The sequence below is a fragment of the Tiliqua scincoides genome, chromosome 4 (genome assembly GCF_035046505.1).
Source record: "Tiliqua scincoides isolate rTilSci1 chromosome 4, rTilSci1.hap2, whole genome shotgun sequence".
In the NCBI taxonomy this organism is placed as follows: domain Eukaryota; kingdom Metazoa; phylum Chordata; class Lepidosauria; order Squamata; family Scincidae; genus Tiliqua; species Tiliqua scincoides.
The window spans coordinates 191,130,575-191,142,589 of record NC_089824.1 but is presented as its reverse complement, the minus strand read 5'-3'; the positions used below and the strand labels follow the sequence as shown (position 1 = coordinate 191,142,589).

The following is a 12,015-nucleotide window of genomic DNA, read 5'->3' as shown; positions in this document are numbered from 1 at the left end:
GTAAAAGCGGGGTAGGAGAAATTACAATTCAAAATTTAGACGTGCTCTGTTGTCTGAACCCGCTTAAACTAGCAGTCTTTGTTTGAGTAATGGCTCTAACACATTAGTGACAGTGTCGAAAAGACATTGTTGTCCATAAAGAAATATGGAAAGGAAGCTGAAATGTGACAATGCACGCGCGCACACACAAGTAGTTGTGCAGGGGTATCAATAAGTAACAAGCCAAAATAATATAACTCTTGCAAACTTTATGAAAAGAATCCTCCAAGAATTAAATAGGATTGCCAAGTCTTTCAGTGGCCCTTATTCCTGTGACTATGGGCCCAATCCCATCCAACTTTCCAGCGCTGATGCAGCCTCAGTGCAGCCCCAAGGAAAGGGGACAAATGACTGTATTCCCCCCCCCCCCAATATGCAGCACACACCCTGTTGGTATGGCTGCATCAGAACTAGAAAGTTGGACAGAACTGGGCCCCTCAAGAGCTGTTTTGCTCCACAGATACCTGCAAGTAATAATGCTGATTTCCATGAAGTGAAAAGCTGCAGATGCAAATGATTCTGGGTCCAATCCTATTGAATTTTCCAGCACCAGTGCAGCTGCAATGCAGTCCCAAGGTAAGGGATCAAATGTTCCCATACATTAAGGAGGCCTCTATGACTGCTGCCCCACCACAAGATGCAGTGCATGCCCCATTGGCACAGTTCCACTGGCATTGGAAAATTGGATAGGACTGGGCCCTCTGTTATTAGAGGTGGAGGAGCAAGCCAGGCTTGATTAGTCTGGTCAGTCGGCAATAAAAAGGACAGTTAAACATAAGGCACTTAAGCAAATGTCTTCAGTCAAGAAATCAAGGCAGTTTAGAATCTTTAAACCAGGTTGATATATTTGAAGTCTGATCTGCAGTTATAGAACTTGCTAGGCCTATCAGAGCTGAAGATTTTTTAAAAGGCAAACCATCAAATGGTTCCACAGCAGGAATACAGAAGCAAGAAACAATGTTAAAAAATAGTACTTTAATGCATGCAGAATGACCTTTAGAAGTATAGTTTAAAGCGCACAGTGTCCTTCCAAAATGGAAGGAAATACAAACGGAAAAATAGATAAATCGGATGCAAATAACCCACCACACAGCATAAATTGAAACATTCTATAGCACATCCAAAATGGAAACAGTATAAATCTGTATAAATCTGAATCCTATAAACAGTATAAACTGAATCTGTATAAACAGTATAAATCTGAATCCTAAAACTCTAGAAAACAGCCTGAACTATAACCTGAAATGAAAGTGTTCTGCTACACCATAATCCATTTCTGCCCAGCCCACAGGTGTACACATTTGATCCCTGTTGCATGAACATGAACTGTTTTATTGCAGCCTTAGTTTCCATGAATAACTATCTCCCTTCTTAGGTGCACCTGATAAAATAAGTAGGTTCTTAATTGCTAAATTGCTTAATTGCTAAAGCTCATGCTGCAATAAATGAGATAGCAATGAGTGCCACATACTCATTGTCATCTTTGATGAAAGAGACTAATAGGGTTGCTTGTCTGGAATCCATCATAACCTGGATTATAATCTGAAAAATGATGCAATTCAACCTTCATGCCCCACTTTCTCCAGCTTGGATGGGAGGGGGGTGTTGTACCTACCTTCTTTTCTATATCCAAACAAAGTCTGAAAGAACATGTGGGTGATGCTAAAGTTATATTCAAGCAGGTTCATCTCTAAACTATAATCCTCTTCCTTTTCTTTCTTTCCATTTTTTTTACAACCAAGTTATCTCATTGATCAACCCCAATATGAGTAATTTCTTCTGAAAGCCTGCATCTGTGCCAATTTTCTTCATGTTTCTGTTCAGACAGATTTTATGCTTATGAGAAAAATATGGAGCACGCTCATTAGTCTGATCAACAAACCTCAAAAGAAACTTAAAACAGGACAATTTATTTAAATAAACATATTTGTCTATCGAAGAAAGGTTCTAAATGGAAGGCAGCATGGCCAAGTTAACAAACATAATGATAATTAGACATACAGTTGAATGCTGATGCTTATTAGAATAATGCTCTTAAGTATGAAATTGGGTGTCCCCCTTACAGCAGAATCCTGTGCATGTCTACTCAGATACAAGACTTATTCCCAGGTAAGTGCATATTGGTTTGCAGCCTCAGAGGCAAGTGCACAAACCTTTAGGTCATTGCTTCCCAGACTAAGGCCCCAATCCTACCCAATTTTCCAGTGCTGGTGCTGCAGTGCCAATGAGCATGCACTGCTTCCTGTGGTAGGGAGGCAGTCAAGGAGGGCTCCTCAAGGTAAAGGAATGTTTGTTCTGTTATCTTGGGCTGCATTGGGGTTGCACCGGTGCTGGAAAGTTGGATAGGATTGGGCCCTTACTCAGCTCACAATGTCCCCCACGCTACAGATGCAGCATGCGGGTCCCAGAAATAACTGGTGATGATGTCATCGCCAGTTACTTCTGGTTTTTGAGGACAAACATTGCAGGGAGCAGTAAGAGGCTCGGGGTGGGCAGATGGACTTTTTCAAGCACGTGGTTTTTGTGCACTGGAACTCTGCCCACGAGCCTCCTACAGCTCCTTGTAGCATCACGTGACAGTCACGCTGCTGGGCGGCAGGTGTCCCACGCTGCCTCTGGGAGCCACACTTCACATTTTGGAGACCTCTGCTTTACATAGGCAAATAGCAATTTACAAGTCTGTCTTAAGGGCCATCAGAATGTCTTTGCTCCTAATGCTGGTGCAATGTGGTGCCTTCAACAACACAGGTCTTAGCAGGGCTTTGTAAAAACAAGTGGCACAGAGCTATAGTGGCAGAGACATCTATTTGTACTACTGCAACATAAAGCAGAACCAGTGTCGAAAGGACTGCCTTATCCTGCAAGAACCTACTTTCCAACTTAAATCTTTTGAAGAAGCTCCTCTTTGTGCGCCCCCACTGTGGGAGGTCAGGTAGATGGCACCAAGAGAGACAGCCTTTTCTGGGGCGGCGGCCAAACTATGGAATACTCTCCCTGGGCATGTTTGTCCAGTCCCTTATCTGCTTTCATTTAGACCAGGGGCATCAAACATAAGGCCCACAGGTTAAATCTGGCCCCAGAAGCAATTTTCCGGCCCCCGTTATAATTTGGCTCTCCCAGCTTGATAATCAGGATCTCTCATATCTTGGAAATATGGACAAGATTTGCACATTTTCTCTTCTGTCATTTGCAGCTAATGAGCTACTATGTGAGAACAAAGCGTTTTATTACTGGCCATCATCTGCTTAATGATGTCACTTCCAGCCCTCACCAGCCACCATAAACCCTAACTTCGGCTCTCTGTATGAAAAGAGTTTGACATCCCCGATTCAGAAACTAGGAAAGGTTTATCCAGTTCTCTTGTTCTTTTAATGTCACTTAGGTTGCAATGCTATACACCCTTTCCTGGGAGTAAGTTCCATTAAAGATACTGAGATTTCAAAGTAAGCTGGTGCCATCAATGGCACTGGAGATCCTCTTAACTGGTTTTGACTTAGGTGTTTATGGGCTGTTTCCACTATTTTTATTTGCCGTTTCATCTTGTTATTTATTTTTATTGTATCATAGTGTTTTACGTTGTTAAGTCACCTTGAAACTGTTTTGGCAAACGGCAGCGTACACATGCTAGGAATAAGTAAATGACTGGATGAAGTTGCTTAGGCTTTCAAGAATTTATTATAAGAAGGCAGGAGCATAAAAGTTGGAAACTTTCACAGGGCCTATTCATGAGCAATTCTTATGAATAAGAGACTAAGGAAGCATTAAAATGTTCAGCAGTTTACTTACCAATGAAAGCTTAAAATTAGTTTAAAGCTTACAACTTATTCTTCTGTTTTTGTTTTTTTTAATCATTACTCTACAAACCTTGCCAGAACAATGAGAGGCTTCAGACGGTACATTATCATCATTGTGGCCAACAATGAGTTTAAAACATGTTGATGTGACGTGGTAAAAGCAGCTTTGTCCAACTAATTAATGGATTAGAGAGAACTCCAAATTGAATCCATGCTGATCTCAGACAAGTTGCACTGTTCAACTAAACAGTTAAGGGTGAGACTGATGGTTTCAAAGAAAGGCAAATGAGGAGATAGGATCAATGCACACAATGCAAACCTGCCTGGTGCTTTTACCTTTCTTTCCTGCAACACTTCCAGCTCATTCAATTATAGTATTGCTATAGATTTACAACAAAATTACCTTTCATCTCAGCTTCTTTTAAAGCTATTTGGCATTTGCTAGTATTTTCTATTATAAATCTAATTGCAGATTCCAAACAGACAAGGGCTCATTAAGCCTTAATTATGCACATGTTGTTTTCCACAAACATTTTCATTTGGATTGCTGTGAGCTGTAATTGTTCAGAAGGCACCACAGCCTCAGATCGTAATGCTCTGCTGAGATGGCATAAGCTCCTTTGACTGGGTTCACACCTCCAAGACACGGGAGCCCCAGCAGCACTGCTCCTTCCTGCACTTCCAGGATGACGTGAAAAGTCTGGATTGTGCAGGAAACAATGACCTTGAAGCTCCTCCCTGCTTGAGTGTTATGGATTCTATGTCCATACCACATGGATTCATCTCCTGCATGGTCCCAGTCTTTCCACTATCCCTTAGAGTGGCGCCACTTCAGCTCCCATGGTGCCAAAGTAACAAAAGAACCCAATTTTGGAAATAGCTCAGTGTTCTTAAAGGCTGTCAAGTTTGGGTTATGATGATTCTTCAGAGAGCCAGAAAGCTGGGCAGGGTCCATTTTGATCCTCCCTGTGATGGAACAGACTACACATGGAGAAGCTGTTCTAGACTTCCATTTTCCAGAAGACAAGTAGAAAGTAGACAACCCTAAACATTCTATAAACACTGGCAGAAAAATGCAAACATGACACTACCTTTTTAACATTTTTTACACATTTTGTAGTTTTTTTTACACATTTTGTAGTTTTTACAGGCCTGATTCCTCTGTAACTTGCTCTTTTGTACTCTTTTTATTCTGTCTTTTAATCTGACTACTGTTTTTTAAGGTCTCTGTTAATGTGTTTTTAATGTTTTTATCTGCTATTTGTCTTAATTTATGTTTTTAAATGTGTGTTTTTACATGTTGTTAGCCGCCCTGGGTCCCTTTAGGGAGAAGGGCGGGATATAAATAAAGTTTATTATTTATTATTATTATTATTATTATTATTATTATTATATATTCATCATTCCAGTGATAAAACTTCAGAATTCATCTAGCACCCCATCACTGTGGGAAAAGCATGATTTGCTGAGGCGAACAGAAGGTCCCATCTAGTTTTGTTTCCAGGAGAAGCAAGCGAAATGGAAGTTCACCCTGGAAATTCATAAGCAGGACTTGAAAGTGATGGTCTTCTTCTGATATCTGTACTCCAAAAAGATACTCATAAGTAAACGCTCTGAAAATGGAGAAGTTACGGAGAAGCAATCTCCAAAGGCTGCAATATGAAAAAACATAAATGTGCAAATTCTCAACTAATCTCATGTTGTCATACATTTGGAGTTAGTGCCTTTAAATCTAAGGCTCTCCCCCCCCCATTTTCCATTTCCTAGCTATGGCAAGCTGGGAGTTGCAGAATACTGCAAAGGATAATATTGGAAAAGGTTGCCTCAGGCTGCAAGGTACATCCCATGAACTAAAGGAGCAGAAATGCTTGGTTCAGATTCGTAGGCAGCTGTTCTTTCCAGTCAACAGAGGAAGGCAAAAGTAGGCAATATCCTCACATAAGGTACATAATATCCTACCTGAACCCTGGAACAGTTGCAGGTAAGGAATGTGGCCTGCCAGGCAGCTGAATTGGTGAGGTCTGTGTTTCAAGAGATCTACCAGAAGTGCAAGGGTAGGAGGCTTTGGGGACTAGAAACATGGGCTAAACTCGCTTACAAACTCTGAGGCGGAAAAGGGCTCTCTATCACCTGGTCCTCCTCTTCAATCACCTGGTCTAACCTTTTTTAGAGTAGCCTCCCTGGGCCTCTTGATCATTCTCCTCCATTCAGCACCCAGCCTTGACCCCCTCCGTCTCAACCCCAGCAGACTGCAGACCTTTTAAATTCTGCAGCTCAATACACGTGCTCCTTGAGACTTTCCAGTTCTATCTCCATTGTCATTGCAACAGAGGTGCTAAAAGCTACAGCACTGGCCATTTGTGTTGTCCCCAAGTGGCTTCCATCATTTGTGACAAAGGAAGTGCTGAAAAGTATGGAATGGGGTTGGCTGGACCCAGATCGTCCCCATGGGTAGGAGAAACCTTCAGAGAGTAAAAGAAGCCAAAAAGCAACCATAAACCCCAGATATACAAATACAAGCACACCACAAGCCCACAAACAAGAACTCTCAATGGAATCAATTTAGTAGACGCTTTCAGGTCCTCTAGACTTAAAAAATTCACTTGCAAAAGATGAGGGGATGTGAAAAGCACAGGCCTGGTTAAGTTTTTGAAGGGTAGGTCTATTAGCTATTAGCCATAACAACTGAGAATGGAGTCTTCATTTTCAGGGAGAGAGGATAATAATAATAATAATAACAGGTATTTATATACCGCCTTTCTTGGTCTTTATTCAAGACTTTATTCAAGGCGGTTTACATAGGCAGGCTTTTATTTAAATCCCTTATTAAATAGGGATTTTTACAATTTGAAAGAAGGTTCTTTCTTTCAAGAACCACTACATTCAAGGTGTTTCATTCCAATCAGGCTTCACATTCTGGCCTCCATCCTCCCACGCTCAGAGCAGATGGAATCGCTCGGCTTCAGCTTGTCAGCTGCTTCAAGGTCGCACAGTGCCAGTGGCCTCGAACTAGCGACCTTGTGGATGTTATCTTCAGGCAGACGGAGGCTCTACCCTCTAGACCAGACCTCCTGCCCTAGGATCTCATTACTAAATACAAAAAAAGAACGTATCAGAGGATGGGACTTTCAAACACTTCTGGCTGGTGAACTTAACAGGAAATCTGGTTAGTGGCAGCTGAAGACAGAGCACCACGACATAGGGGTGGAGTGCTCAGATTTTGCATGGCATTCCTTAATAATAATAATATAATATACAGTATTTATATACCGCCTTTCTTGGTCTTTATTCAAGACTTTATTCAAGGCGGTTTACATAGGCAGGCTTTATTAAATCCCTTATTAAATAGGGATTTTTACAATTTCAAAGAAGGTTCTTTCTTTCAAGAACCACTACATTCAAGGTGTTTCATTACGATCTGGCTTCACATTCTGGCCTCCATCCTCCCACGCTCCGAGCAGATGGAACAGCTCAGCTGCAGCTTGCCAGCTGCTTCAAGGTCGCACGGTGCCGGTGGCCTCGAACTGGCGACCTTGTGGATGTTAATCTTCAGGCAAATGGAGGCTCTACCCTCTAGACCAGACCTCCTGCCCATTCCTTACATCCCGCAAGCACCCCGCTCTTCATACCACAGGCCCAGGGCTCACACTTGAGAAGCATTTCCTTTTGGAAACTTGAGCCTAAGGGCTCCAAGGATTCTACACAGAGGAGGCTCAATAAGGAAAGGGAAGGTGGGAGAGGGAGGAACAATTATGCTAACGAGGGAATATTATATTTATTTTTCCCTGAAGGATATGAAACCAAAGCAAAAAGTGCTGGGGTAAGCATAAAATTGTACAGCCTTGCCCTTGGATGGGAGAGAGGGAGGGAGCCCAACAACTTTCCTTTCCATAGGCTGACCTAGAAAGGTTTTCTAGGTCACTCGCACTTGACATCCCTGCATCTCTCCCACTAAATCTAATACAATGGAACTGCAGAGTTCATTTCAGCCTGTCAGTGTGAGATCATTCATAAATTTCACATGCAATATTTACAAAACCACTATTCATATATTCATAAATAAAAACTTATTAGGTTTCCCTTCTGAAGGGGACATATTTGCTTGCTTCACATTGACTCATGCTGACAAAGGGAAATTTAAAAGCAGCTCCCTCAAACCAGGCTATGATCTTCACATTTTTTCCCCACATGTTCGCTACACCCAAGGCACACAGGAGTTATTTATCATTATACAAAGTTCACCATAAACCTCTCTGTTCTCAGAGCTACCAAATGCAGGGCAAGAGTGGATGCACAACTAAACCAGTACCCTTTTCTTATAGTGACAGAGACCAACTGCTCCCAATAGAACTGTATTAGGGTCAAGCTAGATGTCAATTTAATCATGTAATCAGACTTGGTGTGCTTGTTTTTTCCCCCTTCCCCCTGTAAGCAGCATGCTCTGGAGGTTGACCCTGATCAGGACCATGACAAGGAAGTTGAGGGTTTTAACCTTGCTCACCCACTGAGGTTCCAATCTGTATCCTCTTCCCACATAACATGGTCTTTGCCCTGAAAGAGCTTCCAGTGGCTTCAATGGAGTTTTCCTCTGGGCAAGTAGCAATGGGGAGAGGGATTCTGAATCAGGATCACAAGGGGATAGGCAGAAGTTCCCAAACATACATGGTCATGGTCCCCTTCTTCCACTACATCCAGTCAAGGTGGCACTGCGCCAAACTCTCCCGAGATTTAGTGAACCCAGTTGGCCAAGATGGCAGCACCCAGGAGAGCCAGGAGGACACAGAGTACCACAGTGCACAGTTTGGGAACCGCTGGGATCTGTTTTATATCCCTTACCTCCCTATATGATTCTGGGCTGGGCTGGTTCCCTGCACATGCTCTTTATATGGGAAATAAGGATGTCAGGGCCAGTGACACAATTATTGGCCCTAAATGATCTGAGGCATATGCATTTGTAAAGTTGGTTGCAGAATCCACAGGAAGGTTTATAGAAGAGTCAACAGAAGCTGTTTTCAAATCCAAACTTTCATTTATCCTCTTGATTAATCCTAGAGATGTGCAGAACCTGCCCGTCCCATAGTGTCAGATACCCATAAAGAACATAAACACTGCAGATTCAAAATAATTTTTGTACATGCATGCTTGCCCCTAACCCCCAAATCAATTTTCCCCCATTATAAATTTCATTACGTAGTTTTAAGACAGCTTTAAAATATCCACACTGGCCCAATAAGTGCAGACTTCAGTAAGTTTGCTTTCTATTAATTTTAGATCAAGTTATTTTTAAAGAGGTGCACGTGATAACTTTAAATAGAATCTTTGCATTCTAAAAATACAAAAAGATCTGATTAAAACAAATTAAATCATTTGATGTTATCCACCTGGCAGATGTGCCAAACTTTCTCCAGGCCCTATATGGCACACTAGCAGTGCACTGCATCCCAGAAAACATGTGACAAACTTCATTTTTTTTCATCCTTAGGGAAAAAAAATCTTACATTAAGGTTAGAAATGTTATACAAATTTATATCACAAAGCTTAAGAAGCACAATCCTAGACCTGTTTTGCTTACCGGAAGTAAGCCTCATTGGACACAGTGGAGCTTACTTCCTGGAAAATGCCCATATACACACTTACCTGGGAGTAAGATCCACTGAAGTCAGTAGGACTTGCTTCTGAGTAGACATGCATAGGATTGTGCTGGAAGTGTCTTCTAGCATAAGCCAGAGGTACTCAAACTGGGGTGCTGCAATGCCCCAGACAGGGAACCTCTGTTATTGCCCCCTTAAGGGGCGAGGTGGCAGCAACAGCAACAACACAATCATCATGATTGCCAAATGGTTTTTGGGGTTGTTTTTTTACCTACCTGGTGGTCACTATGGCTCTCCAGAGGGTCTAGGGAGCTCCCGACCCCCTCTACAGGCCTCTCTGCACCTCCAAACTGCTGTAAATAGCAAAAAAAAGACACTTCCAGTTTCATAATGAAAACTGGAAGTGGTCTTTTTGGCTGTTTACAGCAGTTTGGACATGCAGAGAGGACTGCAGAGAGGTTTGTGGGCTTTCCAGACGCTCCAGGGAGCCATCATAATACCACCAGGTAAGTTTAAAAAAAACACCCTTTTGTCCCTGGTGGCAACACAATCATGGCGAGTGTGTTGCCACCCCCTCCCCTCCCCTCCCCTGCAAGCACTTACAGAATCCCAAATTCTCCCTGAGAAACCAATGGCATAAGCCTATTCATGTTCACTTCGAAGTAAGGTTCACTGTGTGGCTTACTCCCAGGTAAATGCTGTGGTTCAGTGGCAGAATGCACACTTTGCATGGAAAAGGTCCCTGGTTCCATCTTTTGGTAGGGCACAGAAAAATTCCTGTCTGAAACAGAACTATGGCTGGTCTGTGTTGGCAACACTGATCTAAATGGATATCATGTAGTCCATGAAACCATGGACTACAATGGTTTGATTCAGTGTAAGGCTGCTTGCTATGAACTATGCATAGGCTGCAATTCTGCACTCACTTGCCTGAGAGCAAGCCCCATTGAACACACTTATTTCTGAACAAACACATGTGCTCCACCAGGAAGGTAAAACTACACAGGTTTTGCTACTTGACCACAACCTTTATTCTAAAACAAACATGCCACCTGTTTCCCTAGTAGACAAACATAGTCAGAAGAGTCCCTTACACCTGCAGTTTTCAAACTCTCCGGGAGTTTGAAACCTGCAGTAAGTCTTTGCGGGGACGGAGGGGGGAGGCAGCAGTGGCAGGGGGAAGGCAGCGACGCGATCCCCAGGAAAATGGGGATCTGCTCTGCCTCCAAGAAGCGGAAGCGGAGTGTGATCTCCCCACTCTCCCTTTCCCTGACCTGGGGTGCCCTGCAGGCGCTCGAGCAGGGCTCCCCGCACACAGGGACGGCTGCTGCAGGGACTGGAGGGTGCGCCCAGTCCCTGCAGCCCCATCAGAAGGGAAAGCGGAGTTATCGTACTCCGCTTCCAGTTTTGCGGAGTGGGGCGCGATCACTCCGCTTTAGCTTTTCCTGACCTGGGGAGCCCTGCCGAAGGTTGTGCAGGGCTCCCCACACCCCCGTGAGGCTGTGGGAGGCATGGGCAAGTGCACCCAAGCCCCTGCCGCCCCTCTGAGCTGCGCAATCCTGCAGATTGCGCCGTTGCCTTCCCCTTGTCTCCTGGCTGCCCCCGCCCATTAAGAGGGCAGAGGCCAGGACCCACAGGCTGGGGTGTCGCGATGCCCCAGTTTGAATACCACTGCCTTACACCTATGCATGCAGCTACTTTCCTAGATTACAACCTCCATTGTGATACATAATATGATGCAAGGGAGAATGCAGCAGTATCCTGACAGACTCTATTCAGCATTGCTCACAATGAAGAGGAATTTATCACTGTCCATGTTTCAGCACATGGTGGTGGACCCTTCAATACTGTATGAATACAAACAGGCCAGCAGCAGAAAAAGTCACATTTTCTTCACCATTAAAAATAATCCTCTCCCTCTATAAAGTCAGCAGTATATAACTTTCATAGCTGTATCCGAAGGATTAACTTAAGCATCAGTGTGCAAACAACCCAACATTCTGTACCAAATATGTAAACTGCTTCTTGTCAACAGCAAGTAGATCTATTGCTTCCATGAATTATTCCATTTAAAAAAAAAAATTCATCCTATCTTATAATTTAAAAAAAAGTTTAAGATCACTGGTTCTTCAGGTTTTCTGCAGAAGCTTTGCTGAAAAAAATCAACGTACAAAAAAATCAAAAAAAAAAAACATACAACATCAAAAAAATCAACATACAGCAGTAGCATAGCTAGAGGGAATCTGAGACATACAAAATTATGCAGGGGATGGACAGAGTGGATAGGGAGATGCTCTTTACACTCTCACATAATACCAGAACCAGGGGACATCCACTAAAATTGAGTGTTGGGCGGTTAGGACAGACAAAAGAAAATATTTCTTTACTCAGCGCGTGGTCGGTCTGTGGAACTCCTTGCCACAGGATGTGGTGCTGGCGTCTAGCCTAGACGCCTTTAAAAGGGGATTGGACGAGTTTCTGGAGGAAAAATCCATTATGGGGTACAAGCCATGATGTGTATGCGCAACCTCCTGATTTTAGGAATGGGTTAAGTCAGAATGCCAGATGTAGGGGAGAGCACCAGGATGAGG

The 12,015-nt window shown here is 43.2% G+C and overlaps 1 protein-coding gene across 5 annotated transcripts in view; it reads right to left on the bottom strand.

Moving 5' to 3' along the window:
- The window catches only part of TOX2 (TOX high mobility group box family member 2), a 294,999-nt gene that overhangs the window by 219,833 nt on the left and 63,151 nt on the right, over nucleotides 1-12,015 (bottom strand). The gene's annotated exons all lie outside the window — the stretch shown is intronic.